Genomic DNA, 4674 nt, shown 5'->3' with positions numbered 1-4674 from the left:
GTTGACAACGAAAACTTAGAACTTTTAGTTCTTCGAATTTACAAGTTTAACTTACATTTCAGAATAGCCTTTGTTAGGAATTAACTGGATAGCGAGAATGCCTTGTGATACCGCGAACTGACGTTTGAAACGCAGAAAGATAGAAAGAAAGATAAGAAAATATATTATTTCCTCCTTTTGAATCATAATTTCCCATTGTTCTTTCACAAAACGATATAATTAGGATGTGAATGCTTTTGTTCGACGAGGCGCATCACTGTATTTGATAGCGGCAGGTGCAACGCACACCAAACCATGTCAATAAACGTGATTCATGTCGTATTTTGTTATCATCTATGGCTGGTAAAAAAGGACAGAGAAACGTTTAAAATTGTTAACAAAATTGAAATGCAACTTCTATAGAAGATCAGGTATTGAAGGGAAAGGAAGCTCTTTCACATTCAAAAACAGAAAATCCTTTTTGAAAGATGATATTAACATTAAGACGATTTACAAGCTAAAAGAAAAGGTTCGCTTAATTTTGCCGCTCCAACATCAATTCTTCATGATAATAAAATTGCTTACCCATAAGAGCTTGATACCTAAGTTAGAAATATTACTCCATTGATAGATCGTCCCACGCTTGAACGTCAACAAACACGCATAAAGAGGAAGAGGCAGATAAGCTTTGTTATTTACCGGCCAATGAAAAACTCTTCAAATTTTCAAAAGAACCTCACTAGAGCCTCATTATCATCATTTTTGATTTTCATCTTAACAGAAAATTACAGCTTGCCACATGTTGAAAAAAACAGACTTACTTTTCTTAGATAATGAAAATGGCTTACATAACCCTTTTATTTCTTCAACCAAACGAAAGATGCTTCCTTCGCGATTGTGATTTGCAGCCGGCTCGCCTTATTAACCACAAATTGAGTTGTAATTTAGGGAAACGCGTCCCTATCAAAGAAAACCTCTGAAGTGTAAGTGCAATTATCTGGTCATTGTAGCTGGGCGGTATAATTGTGATATTTGAATAATCAAATTTGTCTAAACGCAAGAATGGACATTTTATCCCCATGACAGTTAGAACAGTTTAAAACATCCAGCGATGTCTACATTCGAAGAAATTTTACCTAGAATCATCAAACCTAATCAGGGCCTCATCACCTCACAAAGCTATGAATTACTGCTATTTCTTTTCATATGAACGAGCCATTTCAGAACAGTACATACGACTGGTGACGTCACTAAAAGAAAGCTATAACATATAATTTACAAACAGGAAGGCCTAACCACTACTTATTGATTTTATTTTAGTTTTTAAAACCGTACATTAACCTCCCCACATCACGGTGCGATTAATAGCCTATCTTATTGAGTGAATGCATTAGTCCAGTTCTTATAAACGACGCTTTCAGCTCTAAGAGACTTCAACAATTCATTTTTCAAACAAGCTCAACAGAAAAGACACGCTGCCAAGTACCGACGAGTGGAACCCCTTAACTACGCTAACTTCAGTTCTAAACAGTTGATAAAGCTTAGCAATGAAACAAAGAAACACAAGAATTACCGCTTGCTTAGTTTCCATAGTTTTAGTTTTAAATTTCCTAGGTTTTGTTGTCTCGGAAACTACTTCCAATCTAGATCGAAGTTCTCCTCGAGAGGTGAGATACATATGTATATTTGCAAGATGCCCCAGGCGGAGAAGATCAAGCTCAAAGAGAACGTTTAATTATAAAAAGGTAAGAAGTTTTCTAGTGCAAATTATTCAAAATAATCCATCCACGATTGTCATTTTAGGTAAACTTTTACATGATGTTGTTCCCATATTTTAAGAGAAAGCTTCGAAAGCCTGATTCTGATATAGAGCATTCAACTTCTTTTTTATATACTGTTATTTCCAGTTTAAGTATATTTGCTTTCGTGTGCTAAGACACAGCGCATGATTTAATTCTTTATTGCCCGTTCTCCCAAAACACATAAACGCATGGGTGACGTCAAGAGCGAATGAAACTATTCTGTTGAGTAAAAATACTCGTAATCTTCATAAATTGCGAAATAATTTTATAGTAATTAGTGTTTGATTTCCTCAAGATGTTGAGGTCAGTAACGGAAAGGCTTGCTTGGACTGTAAAAACTGGCTCACTAATGCACTACAATATACCTCGTGTACCGATGCAGTGGGCAGAATTATTTGCTCTGTGATCGCAAATCATGATTTATACCTTTTATTAACCAACTACACTTCGTAGAGTACAAGTCACGCCGTAGACGAGTACAAATATCACGCGATATTTGTACTGTAGAGTACCGGTTTAATAGGTTTTCTCGCATCGCGAAAGCGAAGAGTTGAATTGTAATTACGAAAAAAAAAAATGGCGGACAATTTGAATCCTATTTCCGACGACGAAGAGTCAGAATGGCTGGCAAATATCCATCCATGTTTGTTAGGTGAATCGAAGAAAAAAACAGCTGGACGACCTGGAAAATTCTTCATTTATTGAAGAAACAGCAACACGACAACGCGCCAATTCCGTTCCGCTTCGCATACTTTTGTCACGCACTCCCCATAAATAAATATCCGCGAAATTCACCCGCCCTGAAATGACAGTTTGGTGTGTTGGATAATAAATAACTTATTAGACGCTTTGTTGTGTAGTATCGCTAAGTATTTTTACTCGTTATTTGTATTTTGACCCGCCCTACGGGCTCGTCAAAATACGGCACAACTCGTAAAAATACTCAGCGATACTACACAAAAAAACGTCTAATAAGATATATATATTCAACAAATCTTTAGCGGGTGATGAGAAATATTGGATACGATGAGGCCTCTTCGCCATCTTCGCCCCTGCTGGGAAGCATGGTGTGTAGAACGTGTATCTCCACCAGACCCTGTTTTGGATCTGTATTCTTTTGCCCGGCACCTTGCAAACGGGTCTATAGAAAAAAATTCCACTTACACATAACATTTGTGATTCTTAGTGTAAGTATTTTCTGTGACATACATCTGCAAAAATGTATAAAAACTTTGAATGGATAAAAAAAACAAAATATTTGACTTCAAATTGAAGCGGAATTCAAGTCTCCACACATTAGTCACATTACCAAAGAAAGAAAAAAATATATAGCATGTTTACCAGTATTTACATTTGTTAGTTTGCAAAATCATTGCATACGTTTGAAAAAATTCCCCATCAATTTGGAAGTGAAGTAATCTGCTAGTTTACAGGCTGGAATCTAGAGCCAAAGGCTCGTACTCAAACCTGCCTCATCATTTTATCCTGTGCTCCTCCAAACGACACTCAACTCTAACAGAGCTTTCTCCACCCATGTGGGCAGAACGGAATGTACTGTTTAACGCGCAGGTGAATGCAATAAAATTCTGAAGGGCGATGTGTAATGGATAGTCTTCCCTGCTCCAGAATGAGTGGTTATGCTTCATACTGAAGCAACGGGATAAGATCAACTGAATTTGAAGAAGACATTGAATTTATCAGTCAGCTGCATAAGAATGCAGCAGGGCTAACAGAAGCGTGTAAGTAATGCCCAGCAACTGTTCTGAAACATATGACCTTTCCACTGTCGATTACATTCGGTTACAGAGTGTTATACTTCGAGTTCAATGGGCTTCTGTATCATTCAGTCAGTAGAACCTAGTTGGCTATCATTTACAAAACAACAATTAACAATTATTCCACGAGCGGGGGTTGGATATGAGATGATAGATAGCCAACGAGGCGCATAGCGCCGAGTTGGCTATAATCATCTCATATCCAACAAGCGCAAGTGGATCAATTGTTTTATTTAAAAAACGCCCCCAAGATATTAGACAAATCTTCTCGACTTAATTTTGTAAGAAGAAACCGGACATTACAATGTAAAGATATTAGATTATGGTATATTGGCTCATATACCATAATGGCTAAGCCAATAAAAATTCTTGAATTGCACTATCCAATAATCCAGTTTTTAATAATTCTCAATAGTTGAGCGATAATAACCATCCACTTCCAAGCTTTCCGGCCATGAAAAAGCAATTCCAACCCATCGGAAATAAGAGGCCATCTCATCTTCTTTTATTAAATCATGGGGAGTCACGTTTCGATAACCGTACAACGATCATAATTCAACTCCGGATGAGACACATATGCACGTTACACAAGGAATGAGAAACCGGTAGAAATAAAAAGAAAACCCTTCCGACAATACCAACGGAAATGGTGGATTTTACGAGTGTGCAACACATCGTGGATCCTTTCATAATTCAATAATCTTTTAAACTCTTTCATATTTAGAGTATTCATGGCTTGGTTTTCCTTCAAACTTCTCTAATCGTTATCACATTTGATTTGGTCGTAAGGCCGCCGCCAACATGGAATATAATGGCTCGCAACATCTCTGAAAGCAATGGACTCACACATCTACTTCTGTCTAAAAGCATGACAAAATGAAATGAAAAATTCAATTGCAAAGAGCGTTACGCTTGCAATGCAAGACTAGTCTTTAATTCTTGTGATTTCGTTGTTGTTATTATTCTTGTTTTGTTTTGATTTTTGTTTATTTTTTATTTTTTTACCAAAATGCCCAATGATAGATTAAAGTTGGCAAATACGATGCCCTAGTAATTCAGCTCTTTCAAAATCATTTTTAGCTCAAAGAGATGCCAAGCATAAAACAACTGCCGATAAA

This window comes from Stylophora pistillata, chromosome 8 (genome assembly GCF_964205215.1).
Source record: "Stylophora pistillata chromosome 8, jaStyPist1.2, whole genome shotgun sequence".
Classification (NCBI taxonomy): domain Eukaryota; kingdom Metazoa; phylum Cnidaria; class Anthozoa; order Scleractinia; family Pocilloporidae; genus Stylophora; species Stylophora pistillata.
This window is presented reverse-complemented; position numbering follows the sequence as displayed.